Raw genomic sequence first — 15,801 nt, forward strand, 5'->3', positions numbered from 1 at the left:
AAGTATTCTTCCCTTTTCTAGGTTTTGGGCCATTTTACTCCATCTGAAAAACTGTTTATGGGTTCTGTAGAGAAGTATCTCTTCCATTTACACGTTGAAAGGTTTTTCTCTGATTACTAGAATATGAGTTCCTTGAGAGCTGGGACTGTGTCTTAATTATCTCTATTACCTCTGTCCCTTCCCCCTCCCTGCTGCACAGTCTAAGTTAAAGAAAAGTGAAAAAAAGAATCCATTTAGCTTTTGTATTTTTTGCTCATTTTATCCTGGGTATTCTGTTCCGAACCTCCCGTTTTCCTGAAATTTTTCTTGCTCCTTTTATCTCTGGAAGTTTTAACTTCACCTAGTGATGCTGAGATCCCATCTTGGATCATCACTATTTCCTGGCAGGTAAGAGGTTCAGTTTATCACACAATCCATTCACATGTTAGAAAAAAAATTCCCATTTAATTCACTTGGATTTAATTTCACTTGTATTTTCTTGGCTCCAGCTAGACAGACCATTCTCTTTTAAAAAATCTATCAGTAGCTTTGAGAGGGATTCTATTTTGCAGAACTCTTTGTCTTATTCCTTATTTGAAGATAGGGTCATACCACCCTAAGTTTCTTTTTCTTTTTTTTTTTTGAATAAATTTGACATGTAACATTGTGTAAGTTTAAGGTGTGCAGTGTGTTACTTTGATACATTTATATATTGTAATATGATTGCCAATGTAGCAGTATTTATCTCATTACACAATTGTAATACAATAGTACTGTCTATATTCATTATACTATGCATTAGATTCTATGGCTTATTTACTACTCATTCAAGTTTGTACCCTTAAACACCATCACCCTTATCCCCCCACCCCCACCCCTGATAACCATTATGTTAACTCTCTGTTTTTGTTTTTACAGGTTTAACTTCTTTAGATTCTACGTGTAAGTAATATCATTACCCTCGGTTTCTTTATATGCAGAATAAGAATCAGCTCTCACTTGGAGAAGATGAGGATAAATTAGGTCAATCTCTTAAGTTTTTTTCTTTTTAATACATGCAAAAGATATATGGAACACATATATTGGGTATAAAACTTAATCATGTAATGAACTACCCAAGAACTAGAATATTTACCAGGAAATTGCATCTACAATCGTGTTTCTCGTCTATCTCTTCCTCCTGCCCTCGGAGGTAACAGTATCCTAAATTTTGTGCTGGTTTTTTTTTCTTAATTTAGTTTTAGCACAAATGTATATGTGCTAAAATAATATATTGTTTAATTTGTATGTTTCTGAGCTTTATAAAAAATGCTTCACTCAATATATAGTTTTCTGGGATTTGCTCTTTTAACTCAGTATTATGTTTCCAAGATTCATTCATGTTGTTGTGTATAATGATTGTTGATTTTCAGTATCATATAACATTCTATTGTGTGAATATATCACAATTTATTCTTCTGTCGATACATAGTTGGCTTGTTTCTAGCCTTTTAAATAATTATAAACATTGTTGCTATAAAATTTTTTATGTATGCCTCCTGGACACACATGCAAGGGTTTCTCTTGGTCATATACCTAGGAGTAGAGTTGTTGGTTGTAGAGTATGCAAATATTCATCTTTGTGAGATAATTAATGCCAAACAGTTTTCTACTATTCCCACAGTTTATAAGAATTTCACTTACTCTTCAATATTTGGTATTGTTACACTTAAATTTTTGCTGGTCTAGAGGGGATAAAATGGTATATATATACTTTTTATAGGATGGAAGAAAGTCATCTTTACCTAAAGCTTTTTAAACTTCCTCTTCCTTTCTATATTAAGAGTTTACAGCCTCATTTGACATTACTGTGCCTGGGAGTTCCTTTGAGGGAAAGTCATCTATTTGTGTGTTAGTTTCTAAGGGTATAAAAACTGAGATAGGGTGGAGGCTGCTAACTGAGTAGTTTTTGTTTGTTTGTTTGTTTTTTTAAAGTGAGTGAGTTGTTCTGTTTTTTAATTAATTTATTTTTGGCTGTGTTGGGTCTTTGTTTCTGTGCGAGGGCTTTCTCTAGTTGCAACGAGCAGGGGCCACTCTGCATCACGGTGCGCAGGCCTGTCACTGTCGCAGCCTATGTTGTTGCGGAGCACAGGCTCCAGACGCGCAGGCCCAGTAGTTGTGGCTCACGGGCCCAGTTGCTCTGCAGCATGTGGGATCTTCCCAGACCAGGGCTTGAACCCGTGTTCCCTGCATTGGCAGGCAGATTCTCAACCACTGCACCACCAGGGAAGCCCCTAACTGGGTAGTTTGAATATTGCTTTTAATTTGATTTTGCGTAAATACCAAATTATGCACAAACTAAAATTTCTTGTTAATGCTCTGCAGAAATGGAAATATGCAAAACTGTATTCTTTACTATTGACTCATCATAAATTAATCTAGTCTTGAGTTAAACCTATCTGTAAAACTATTTTAAGTAAAAAGCTCCTACAATCTGTTGATCTGAAATATTTTCACTGAATCAAGTTTAGTAAAGATATCTTTGTATATTTCCTTGTATTTTAATTTACCAGAGATTCAACTTGCCCTCTTTTGACATGGTTATATGGTGCAATGCAAATTAATCTCTCAAAGAAATTTCAAAACTCCAGATGTTCATCTTACTACTGTTACCCACTGAATTGACCCACACACAATAACCAGGAAAATAAGCCCAAACCGATGGTACCCTAAAATGTGTTTGTGTGTTTTTTAACTGAAAAAAAAGTCATCTTGTATATAAACAGTTTTCATCAATAACTAAAAACACATGGAGGGCTTCCCTGGTGGTGCAGTGGTTGAGAATCTGCCTGCTGATGCAGGGGACACGGGTTCGAGCCCTGGTCTGGGAGGATCCCACATGGCGCAGAGCAACTAGGCCTGTGAGCCACAACTACTGAGACTGCGCGTCTGGAGCCTGTGCTCCGCAACAAGAGAGGCCGCGATAGTGAGAGGCCCGCGCACCGCGATGAAGAGTGGCCCCCGCTTGCCACAACTAGAGAAAGCCCTCGCACAGAAATGAAGACGTAACACAGCAAAAATAAATTAATTAATAAACTCCTACCCGCAACACCTTCCTTAAAAAAAAAAAACATGGAGATGGAAAAAGAATTTACAAGTGGCAATATATGTATATTTTTAAGAAGAACATTTATAGCTCCTTTTGTTTATTGTCTTTAAAAACAAATATCAAATAAAACATAACTAAAAATAAACAAATATCAGTTTGTCATTTGTCTATTTTTTTTGCCTTTGAATGAAAGATTTTTGAAGGCAGGGACCGTGTATTTGTTTTATGTTTCTTTATTATATTATTAAATACATTGTCATATCCCAAAGGGAAACTCAGAGAATATTAATTGAGTGCAAAAGTCCCCTCTGTATCATTAATATTTGTTGACTGACAAAATGACTGAGTGAATATTCATGACCAAACCATAAGAAAGCTGCAGTTACTTTCTTCTTTATTGTACTACAGCTATTTTTGGAGATAATCATTCATCAGGGTGAATACATTTATGCCAGGTGAGTGTTTTTCAACTTTATTTATATAGCTACTACTGTGTTTAGTCAAGTTGCTATCAGCCATTGGTTTCTTCAACGTTCTCTTTTAAAACCAAGTGTTACGCCTCCTTTCCTCATTCCCATAATACCAGATATTCACTTCTATACTAATCAAGGGACATCAGGTGCTGCTGAAGTAAGACTGACTCCCGCCAAAGCTCCCTCTAAGTGGGGGCTTTTCCTTTATACCATGCAACATAAGTGAGCTTTTTGTTTGTTTGCTTTTGTGATCTTGTAAGTGGTGATCTATAAGACGAGGCAAAGCTAGAGGTTTAAGCCTTTACTTCTAGCATGGATTGCAACATGACAACATCCTCACTGTAGTAGGCAGCCTTCAAGAAGGCCCTGATTCCCGCCTTCTGGTATTCACACCCTTGTGTAGTCCTCTCCCCCACTGTATGAGAATTGGTTTGTCTGACCAACAGAGTATGGCAGAAGTAGTGGTATGTCACTTGCAAGATTAGGTTATAAAAGACTTTAAGGACCCGAAGACCATAGGCCAAACTAGAACCTCAGTTCTAAAGGGACCTGTTTCTGAGGTTGGGAAGTGCTAACCCAGATCCTGAGCCAAGAAGGCCCAGGTCCTTCTTGTACCTAAAAAAGTGAGAGAGAGAAAAACCTGGATATGTAAATATAAATAAGTAGGAATTTCACTGAAAGATAGTGAAAAAAAGAGAGCACGTAATAAAAAGAAATGAAATACTGATATATGCTACAACATGCTTCAACCTTAGTGAAAGAAGCCAGTCATAAGATTCCACATATTGTATGATTCCATTTATACATAATGTCCAGAATCGGCAAATCTGTAGAGACAGAAAGTAGATTGATAGTTGCCTAGGCTGGAAGGTTGGAGTGGGGGAATTTGGGGTGCAATAGCTTAGTTCAGGGTTTCTTTTGGAAGTACTGAAAATGCTCTAACTGATTGTGGTGATGGTTGCGAAACTGTAAATGTACAAGCCATTGAATTGTACACTTTGAATGTGTGAATTGTATGGTATATGAATTACAGTTGACCCTTGAACAATGCAGGGGGTTAGGGGTCCTGACTCCTGCCCCTTCCCACACCCCTGCCCCCACTCCACACAGTCAAAAACCTGTGTGTAACTTTATGTATATCTCAATAAAGTTGTTGTTTAAAAAAATCCCTGTAGTTTCTATCTTGGGCTTTCTCTCTCTTCTATCACTTGTTCTAGAGGAAGCCAGTTGCTATGTCTTGAAGACACTCAGACAATCTACCTATGGAAAGGCTTATGAGGTTTCCAGCCAACAGCCAGTGAGAAACTGAGGCCTGCCAATAACTTTGCAAATAATCTTTGCTAATCCTATAGATGGAAAGGGGTATCTTGTTGAAGTTTTAATTTGCAGTTTTCTATGAGTGATATTAGGCATATTTAATATGTTTAAAGGTATTTGTAGGAGGAGAACAAGAAATAAAAACATGAGGGCTTCCCTGGTGGCGCAGTGGTTGAGAGTCCGCCTGCCGATGCAGGGGACGCGGGTTCGTGCCCCGGTCCGGGAAGATCCCACATGCCGCGGAGCGGCTGGGCCCGTGAGCCATGGCCGCTGAGCCTGCGCGTCCGGAGCCTGTGCTCCGCAACGGGAGAGGCCACAACAGTGAGAGGCCCACGTACCGCAAAAAAAAAAAAAAAAAAAAAAAAAGAAATAAAAACACCAATTCCAGATTCAATGACATTAGGAAACATCTTTAACCCCAAGGCACAGTATGTGAAGGCTAAAAGTGGGTGGACAAAAGAAAAATGGCTTAAGTCAGAGAAAGGTAAACCTTAGATACTGCAGATGAGGCAGACACTAGCAATAGGCACACAGATTTGTCCCAAGGATCCTCAGAAAGCCACAGGAATTGGAGGGGCAAAGAATATGTGCAAGGAGGGAAGGGGCTAGAAGGGGGTGGATTATTTACAAGTCTGTGCAGGGATCATGTAGAACCTACATCCTCATTCCCTACACCTACCCCAAGTAGCCAGATGTGTTTCTCTCCTTCCATGCAGGAGACAGAAGGTGTCATCCTCTGGAGAAACTGAACTAGAGAGGCTCTGGACTTGGACATACCAGGCTCTGAGGAATGGGTATGAAAACATGAAAGTCTGCATTCTAAACAGGACACTCTGCTCTTTTCCCTACCCAGCTCTAGAAAGCTAGCAGCCAGACTACTGGTATCCCCAGGCAGGAGATAGGGGGAGATCTTTCTCTGGAAAACTGAACTGATAGAAAATATTTACATGTATTGAGGATTGCTAATTAAAAAAAAAAAAAAGCCAGCTTCATAGTGTAATATAATTCATAACATATCCAGAATGTAACCACCTCTCCCCACTTTCACATACTACCATCCTAGTACTGACCTTCCATGAGTTTAAAAAATATCAACACGCTTTTAAAAATTGCACCTAAGATGAAAGTCAATAGGCCTTGAGCCTGAGGGAATCCCTTATGACAAAATGAAAGACATTAAAAACTTTTTTTTTTTTTTTGCGGTACGCGGGCTTCTCACCGCTGTGGCCTCTCCCGCCGCGGAGCACAGGCTCCGGACGCGCAGGCTCAGCGGCCATGGCTCACGGGCCCAGCCGCTCCGCGGCATGTGGGATCCTCCCGGACCGGGGCACGAACCCGTGTCTTCTGCATCGGCAGGCAGACTCCCAACCACGTCGCCACCAGGGAAGCCCCATTAAAAACTTTTGACATCGCTTTTGCCTGTTCAGAATTTTTTCCTTCACGTTTATTATTCTTTTTATAGATTATCTATTGCACTATTAGGTAAGTAGAAAGACAGTATACAGTTGCCTAGGTTCAAACCTTGGCTAGTTTTGGGCTTTGGGGCAAGAATCATAACTTTTCTGAGCCTCAGCAAAATGGGGATGATAATGATATTTACCTCATAGGGCTGTTGTAAGGCATAAATAGTTTAATACATGTAAAACATTTAGAATGGTGCCTAGAACATAGTAAGTACTCAATTTTAACTTTTATTATTATTTCTATATTCCTAGAGTACCTTTCCCTGATGTTCTTCAAGTGTCTGATGAACATGGATGAAGATGGTTAAGGCCATATTTAAATCTTCTTGTATTTTAAGTTCAGTATTAACATTTTTCTATCTTTGAAGTAGGAAAATTGAATCATAGAGAAGGAAACATGATTTACTCAATCATACAAAACTGTTAAGGAATCATGAGTAGGACCCTACTCTCTTAGTTTTCCCTTTTGAACTTTTATTTTTAACAAATCAGTTATTGATATAATTATTGATGTACATTGAAAACATGGATTTCATATTCAGGGGAGTGGTTTTAGATGCATTCTTTGTATGGCACTATATTTCTGCTACATTTCATTGGCTGTTAAGGTATAGACGACATTATCACTACCATATTCATTGAAAACCCATATTATTTTGAACATATTAAGATGGATCATACTTTAAGAAATTCACTTGCTCAAAGCCTAATTGACCTCTGTGTCTAACGTGAACTAAGTAAAAGATAGGATTAGACATTTGGAAAGTACTAAGTTCTAGCTACAACAGAATGACATAGAGGGCAAGCAGTTTAGGGTCATAGTCTAGGAAGTCTGAGATGTAATCTCATTTCTACTCCTGTATGCACATCTCAAAATAAATTACTCTTTGTGGTAATTTGCTTCCTTGATAATGAAAAAAATGATGTTCATTCTGTCCCACATCTGCTTTAAAAACTACTTTTTTTTCCAGTGGCCCCCTCATAGGGTCAAGTCTTAATTTCTAACCTTGTCCCATAGGATCATTAATAACTGGCCAACAGACCCAAATAATTTAGAATTCTTTTGTTATATATGACAGAAAATATAACTTAAAATGGCTTAGGTAAATATGGAAATCTACTGGCTAGTATAGGACTTCCCTGGTGGTGCAGTGGTTAAGAATCTGCTTGCCAATGCAGGGGACACGGGTTCTATCCCTGGTCCAGGAAGATCCTACATGCCACAGAGCAACTAAGCCCGTGAGCCACAACTACTAAGCCTGCACTCTAGAGCCCACAAGCCACAACTACTGAGCCTGTGTGCCACAACTACTGAAGCCCACACACCTAGAGACTGTGCACCGCAACAAAGAGTAGCCTCCACTCACTGCAACTAGAGAAAGCCTGTGCACAGCAACGAAGACCGAACGCAGCCAAAAATAAATTAAAAATAAAATAAATTTATTAAAAATATATATATATATCAGCTAACATAACTGCAAAGTCTAGGGGTTACTGGTTTCAGTCATGCTTTGATCCAGGAGCTGGATGGTATCACTGGGACTTACTCCCTCTCTTCATCTCTCAGTTCTTCCTTCTGCTATATTGAATCATTTCCTGGCACAAAGTGCTCACCTGTCAGCAGCTCCAAGCTCACAGCATTGTTACTATTAGCAATTTCAGAAGATAAGACCATGTGGCTCTCTTAGTAAAAGTCTCATTGCGTCTTATTGCCCATTCCTGAATCATCTCTACAAATTGAGGACTATGACATTGATTCACCAGGTCTGAGTCACATATTCACTCCTGGACTGTGGTTAGAGTCAATCCTACCCAAAGTTCATCCAGTCAGAAAAGAGGGAGAGGGTGATTTGCAAGATGAAATTACAAGAAGAAGGTTAAAGGGATGCAGAGCAGCAAAAACAATTGTCTACTATAAGACTTCCTAACTTATTTGTTGCTATACTTCCCTCTATAAACCGCTGCTCATGTAGGTCAGTCTATTTATTTCTCCTGATACATCATGCACATTCTCATCTTTCCCACATAGAGGATTGTGACCAATTTATCTCTAAGTACTACCCATTTTTTTAATTCCTCATGGAGTTTCTTGTGGATACATTTTTCTTTCCCCCTTGAGAATTCGTTAGTTAGACCACTCAGGTAAGTATATTAGGATGAAAATAAATGAGAATGATGTTGTCATAAGAACAACTTTCAATTCTGTATGTGTGTGTGTGTGTGAAATAAAGTGCAAACTCTGATAATGGTTACGTTATGGAACTTAATTATGGATACACATTACTATGACATGCTGCACAATTTATAGTAACGTATTGCTGTATTGAGGCATCATGGTTGAGAACTGATAATTTATACTGCTCACCTGGTTCTTCCCCTTAGGTCAGAGCTATTGACTCATACTATATTATTTTTTTCTAACGTATTAATTTTATATGATTTATTATTATTATTTATTTATTTATTTTTAATTTTGGCTGTGTTGGGTCTTCGTTTCTGTGCGTGGGCTTTCTCTACTTGTGGCGAGCGGGGGCCACTCTTCATCACGGTGCGTGGGCCTCTCACTGTGGCGGCCTCTGTTGTTGTGGAGCACAGGCTCCAGACGCGCAGGCTCAGTAGTTGTGGCTCATGGGCCCAGTTGTTCCGCGGCATGTGGGATCGTCCCAGACCAGGGCACGAACCTGTGTCCCCTGCATTGGCAGGCAGATTCTCAACCACTACGCCACCAGGGAAGCCCCTAACGTATTAATTTTATATGATTTTTAAACATATCACAAAACTGGAAAATGCTGGGTCTTCCCTGGTGGTCCAGTGGTTAAGAATCCGCCTTCCAATGCAGGGGATGTGGGTTTGATCCCTGGTCGGGGAATTAAGATCCCATATGCTGTGGGGCAAGTAAACCCGTGTGCTGCAACTAGAGAGAAGCTTGCACACCGCACCTACTGATCCTGTGTGCTCTGGAACCCCGGGCGCCACAACTAGAGAGCCACCGCACTGCAACTAGAGAAGCCCGCACACTGCAACTAGAGAGAGGCCCTCAATGAAGAGCCCGCATGCTGCAACAAAGACCCAGCGCAGCCAAAAAAAAAAAAAATGTTACTGAAAACTTCACAGCTATATTACTTTTTAGCTTTTCATATATCATACCTCAATCCCAACCAGATTAGAAATTTCTTTGTGCTTTTGTTGTCATTGAGTAGCCAATTAATAAATATTTGTAAATGAATGAATTAAAAGATAAACTGGTGATGGGAAATACTACAAAAATAGTTCTAGGTAATTATAGTGGCAATTTAACAGATCTATTAAGGAAAAAAGAAATATTCCTATTATTAAACTTGCTGCACTTTGGTGTTTCCACAATGTTTTATTCACACTTTCATTATTGCACTTACAATGTTAGATTATAATTTATCTTTTTAAATAACTGTCTCCTAAACTCTGTGCAATTAGAGCACAGCATCTGCATCTTCTTCCTTCTTGTAATCCTGAGATGTAGTAGGTGTCCACTTAATGCTTATGGAAAGAATAAATGACAAATAATTTTGAGCTCAAAATACTATTTTTACATCCTGCTAAAAAGGATATATCTCCTTATTCCTTCAGTCTTGAATATATTTGAACTCAATTTTCCTTCAGATCCATCTATAGTAGAAGCAATGGGTAAAGCTGGCTGGTTATTTTAGGCTAAGAGGTACAGTTGACTGTACTTTGGTGAGGTAACTATGCTCTGAGGTCTAGTCACCAATTAATATTTAGACAGTAGCAACCTGACCCACTCTTGAGTAAGGAAATAACATGGTAGTAGTAAAGAGATATTACTCTGTCACTGATAAGCAGGGTAATTAGAAGGCTATTGCATTAATCTGAGTATGAGGGCATAAAAACATGATGAAAGGTAATAGAAGTAATAGAGAAGAAAAGAGGAGACACATCCTACATATACATGTTTATTTGATTTTGTTTTCTGATCTCAAAGTAATACTTTGATTTTAAACAAGGGTTCCAAGACTATTCGATGGGGGAAAAAATAATCTTTTTAGCAAATTGTGCTGGAACAACTGGATATCCACATTCAAAGGAATTAAGTTGGATCCCGACCTCACACCATATACAAAAATTAATTCAAAATGGATCAAAGATAGGGATCATTATATTTAATAAGAGCTAAAACTATAAAACCTTTTGAAAAAAACTTAGTGTCAAATCTTCATGACTTTAGATTTGGCAGTTGTTTCTTAATTATGACATCAAAAGCACAAGCAATAAAAGAAAAAAAATAGACAATTAGACTTCATAAAAATTAAAACCTTTTGTGCATCAAAGAACATTATCAACAAGTGAAAAGACAACCCACAGAATGGGAGAAAATATTTGTAAATCATATATCTGATAAGGATTAGTATCCAGAATATATAAAGAACTCTTACAACTCAACAATAAAAAGACAACTCAATTTAAAAATGGACAAAGGAGGGGCTTCCCTGGTGGCGCAGTGGTTGGGAGTCTGCCTGCGAATGCAGGGGATGCGGGTTTGGGCCCTGGTCCGGGAGGATCCCACATGCCGCGGGGCGGCTGGGCCTGTGAGCCGTGGCTGCTGGGCCTGTGCATCCAGAGCCTGTGCTCCGCGGTGGGAGAGGCCACAACGGTGAGAGGCCTGCGTACCACAACAACAACAACAACAAAAAATGGACAAAGGAGACTTCCCCAGTGGTCCAGTGGTAAAGAATCGGCCTTACAATGCAGGGGACGCAGGTTCAATCCCTGCTCAAGGAACTAAGATCCCACATGCCATGGGGCAACTAAGCCCACGTGCCACAACTACTGAGCTCGTGTGCCTCAACAAGAGAGACTGTGTGCCACAAAACTACAGAGTCCATGCACTCTGGGGCTGGAGCCCTTGCACCACAACTGGAGAGAGGAAACCTGCATTACCACAACTAGAGAGAAGCCCATGCGCCTCAACAAAGAGCCCGCACACCACAATGAAAAAGATCCTGCATGCCTCAATGAAGATCTCGCATGCCACAACTAAGGCCCGACGCAGGCCAAAAAATAATAATAATTTTAAAAAATGGACAAAGAATTTGAATATACATTTCTCCAAAGAATATACACAAATGGCCAACAAGAACATGACAAGATGCTCAACATCATTAGTCTTTAGGGAAATGCAAATCAAAACCAAAATGAGATACCACTTCTTACCCACTAGGATGGTCATTTTAAAAAACAACAAAAACAACAGAAAATAACAAGTGTTGACAAGGATGTGGAGAAATTCAAACTCTATACGTTGCTGATGGGAATGTAAAAGGGTGCAGCCCACTGTGGAAAACAGTTTGACAGTTCCTCAAGAAGTTAAATATAGAATTGTCACATGATCTGGTAATTCTACTCCTGGGTATACAGATGACCCTTGAACAACACGGGTTTAAATTGCCAGGAATCACTTATATATGGATTTTTTAAAAAAAATATGTATTACAGTACTACAGGATCTGAGATTGGTTGAATCTGAGGGTGCGTAACCAAGGATATGGAGGGACTGTAAAGTTATATGTGGATTTTTGACTGCCCGGAGGGTTAGCACCCCTAACCCCTGTGTTATTCAAGGGTCAATTGTATATTTGAAAGAATTAAAAACTGATGTTCAAACAAAAACTTGCACACAAATGGTCAGAGCAGCCAAAAAGTAGAAACAACCCAAATACCCACAGATGACTGGATAAACAAAATGTGGTATATCTATAGAAAGGAATATTATTCAGTCATATAAAGGAATGAAGTACTAATACAGGTTACAACATAGATAAAGCTTAAGAACATTACGCTAAGTGAAAGAAGCCAAGCACAAAGGACCAAATGTTGTAGGTTTCTATTTATATGAAATATCCAGAATAGGCAAATCTAGATACTGAGGCAAATCAGTCTCTATGGCCCAATAGAGATAGAAAGCAGATTAGTGGTTGTCAGGGGCTAGGGGAAGGAGAGGCTAGGAAATTACTGCTAAAGGGGTATGAGATTTTTGTTTGGGATAACGAAAAAGTTTTGAAACTAGTTGGTTGTGATGTTTGCACAACATTGTAAGTGTACTTGATGCCATCAAACTGTACACTTTATATGGTTAAAATTGTAAATTGAATGTTATATGCATTTTACCACAATAAAAAATTTATGCCTGGGCTTCCCTGGTGGCGCAGTGGTTGGGGGTCCGCCTGCCCCACGGGTTCGTGCCCCGGTCCAGGAGGATCCCACGTGCCGCGGAGCAGCTGGGCACATGGGCCATGGCCGCTGAGCCTGCGCGTCCGCACGGGAGGGTCCACAACAGTGAGGGGCCCACGTAGCACACACACACAAAAAAATTTATGCCTTACCCTTTGGCCCAGAAATTTCAACTTTAGGAATCTACCCAGAGGAAATAATGGGATGGATGTGAAGATATAGTCAAAAGAATGCTCATTGATGGGTTATTTAGAATGTTAAAAAAAATTGGGACAGTCCAGAAGTAGAGTTGGCTTAGTAAATTATAATATCTCCTATTATGGAATATTATGCAGTTATAAAAATCATATTGGAGAATACTTTATGGACATGGAGAAATATTCTGGATAATATGTCAAACAAACAAAAACATAGATCACAGAGCAGATATGATCATATTTTTAATAAGAAAAACACTGCAAAAGGACGAGAAGGATATTAACCAAGAGGTTAACAATGGTTATCTTTGGATGTTGAAGTTATAGGTGAATTTTGATAGTGTTCCTTTAAATTTTTATATATTTTCTAAGTTTTCTACTCTGAAAATGAATAATTTTTATAACTTGGAAAGAATAAATAGGGACTTCCCTGGTGGTCCAGTGGTTAAGACTCCATGCTCCCACTGGAGGGGACCCGGGTTCGATCCCTGATCAGGGAACTAAGATTCCACATACCAAAACTGAGCCCTTACACTGCAACTACTGAGCCCTCGCGCTCTAGAGCCCGAGTGCTGCAATTAGAGAAGTCTGCGCACTGCAGTGAAGAGCCCGCACACTGCAACGAAGACCAAGCACAACCAAAATAAATAAATAAATAATTTTTTTAAAAAAAGAGGAAAGAATAAACAATGAGTGCTATCTGCAGCAAGAAAACTGTACCAGGATCCTTATAAAAATCTAGAAAAATAATTTTAAAGGAGAAAATAAAAATCATCTAGTATCCCACTACTTAATGAGAAATTCTGTAATTGTTTGACATGTTTTCTTTTGCATGTGTTAGTGCTTACTTTTACACTCACTTTGTGTGTGTAATATATTTGAATTAATAAATCCACATAGAGTATATGAATTACTTCAGTTACTACATTATCAATCACTATAAATTAATGTTTAATATAAAAGAACTACATGACCATTGTAAAAATTTAAATGGTTACAGAAGTATTTTATAAAAATCTACTGTTCCCAAAGAAGCAAGAAGAACTACAGTCCTGCAACCTGTGGAATGAAAACCACATTCTCAAAAAGATAGACAAAATGAAAAGGCAGAGGACTATGTACCAAATGAAGAAACAAGATAAAGCCCCAGAAAAACAACTAAATGAAGTGGAGATAGACAACCTTCCAGAAAAAGAATTCAGAATAATGATAGTGAAGACGATCCAGGACCTCAGAAAAAGAATGGAGGCAAAGATCCAGAAGATGCAAGAAATGTTTAACAAAGACCTAGAAGAATTAAAGAACAAACAAACAGAGATGAACAATACAATAACTGAAATGAAAAATACACTAGAAGAAATCAATAACAGAATAACTGAGGCAGAAGAACGGATAAGTGACCTGGAAGACAAAATGGTGGAATTCACCATTCCCATGCAGGGAAGTCCTGCATATGACATTTTAAAGGCAGAAATGATAAGGCTTGTTGACAGGTTGGTCAGAAGCTTGATTTTATCAGTTCAACCAGGAGCTGAATTAGGCATCAATTAAACCAAATTTATAAAACTCTGAATTAGGGGCTTCCCTGGTGGTGCAGTGGTTAAGAATCCACCCGCCAATGCAGGGAACATGGGTTCAAGCCCTGGTCCGGGAAGATCCCACATGCCTGCCGTGGAGCAACTTAGCCCATGAGCCATGACTACTGAGCCTGCGCTCTAGAGCCCATGAGCCACAACTACTGAAGCCCCCACACCTAGAGCCCATGCTCTACAACAAGAGAAGCCTGTGCACTGCAATGAAGAGTAGCCCCCGCTCATCGCAACTAGAGAAAGCCCGCACACAGCAACAAAGACCCAATGCAGCCATAAATAAATAAATAAATAAATATTTAAAAACACAAAAAAATAAACAAACAAAAACTCTGAATTATAAACCAGGATGTCACTTCGGTAGTTATAGTAAGAGGTGTATCTGTTTGAAAATAGAAATCCATTCTCTAGAGCACCCCTTTTCTTGGTTACAAATCATCTGATAACCAGAAAGTTGCTTCAAGAACTGGGTATTATAAGATAAGGAGGTTAAATGCACAAAGGGGATTTTTCTCAAGCTGTGAAGGTTTGAGACATCCTTATTTACTGAACTATCTACCTGTCACACAGATTATAAGGATCCCACACTCTGGCTAGGTACTTTTTCTCTTAGTGCTGGAAGCACGTTGACATATTCTTACTTAACAGTTCTACTTAAAAAAAAAAAACTCTATAATGAACTTGCCCTTGTTATTTATCATATCAGTTTTCATCATTTTGGGTTCCCTCTCATTTTGAGACCAGTAGTCCACTGTTCACTTTGTTTCTTTAGATGAAATTCTGTGCAGTGTTCATACCAGACTACTCTTTTCCTTCCCTTAGTTCTTTTAGCTCCCAAAGGGCTGAGGGAGGATGAGAAGCATCACTCCTTCTTCCTTTTCTCCTTTTTAGTTGGTTCTTCAACCATTTCATCTCAAATGAAGAAATCAATTAACTGGAACCATCAGGCTTCCCACCCTTTAAGTGGTGACCAGGGGGAGGAAAAGAGGGCAGTTTCAGCTTTTAGTGGCCCTTGGCTCAAATTTCTACAAGAATGGTAGAGGAAGGGGGTAGCCATTTCAGTCACGAATGATTACGTTCTTCTAGGCTAAACCTATAAACGCCAATTCTGTGGTGGTAAATGCCACCAAATTGGATTGCTTTTAAAACTACACATAACCATGGCAAATATAATTTCAGCCCTTTTCTTACACTGCAGTATCCTTTTACTTGCACCATACTTTGACAGAGAAAGAATGGAACAAGCTTCATTTTGATTCATGAATGTTGTTTTTATTCTAAATGCCCCATGTGAGGAGAATGCAAATGGATACAAGATATATGCAAATTCACTTGCATACCCAGAGAAGGCAAATGAGGCTTAGTTCTTAGATTCCTTGATCAGGCTCCCTGGGTGAGAAGGCTAAGGAAAGAGGTGTCTGTAAGTGAATTACAGAGAATGTCATGTTTGAGAAGGGAGAAGAGAGACGT

The 15,801-nt window shown here is 39.1% G+C and overlaps 1 long non-coding RNA gene across 1 annotated transcript in view; it reads left to right on the forward strand.

Annotated features, from left to right (window-relative positions):
• LOC117196778 (uncharacterized) overlaps positions 1-9,255 on the forward strand; it is a 17,867-nt gene extending 8,612 nt beyond the window's left edge. The window contains exons 2-5 of the long non-coding RNA XR_004477144.2: positions 898-1,002; positions 3,476-3,522; positions 5,574-5,651; positions 6,573-9,255. This is a non-coding gene — a long non-coding RNA (uncharacterized LOC117196778). The remainder of the gene's footprint in view (positions 1-897; positions 1,003-3,475; positions 3,523-5,573; positions 5,652-6,572) is intronic.
• Positions 9,256-15,801: the final 6,546 nt, after the last annotated feature.

This window comes from Orcinus orca, chromosome 3 (assembly GCF_937001465.1).
Source record: "Orcinus orca chromosome 3, mOrcOrc1.1, whole genome shotgun sequence".
In the NCBI taxonomy this organism is placed as follows: Eukaryota; Metazoa; Chordata; class Mammalia; order Artiodactyla; family Delphinidae; genus Orcinus; species Orcinus orca.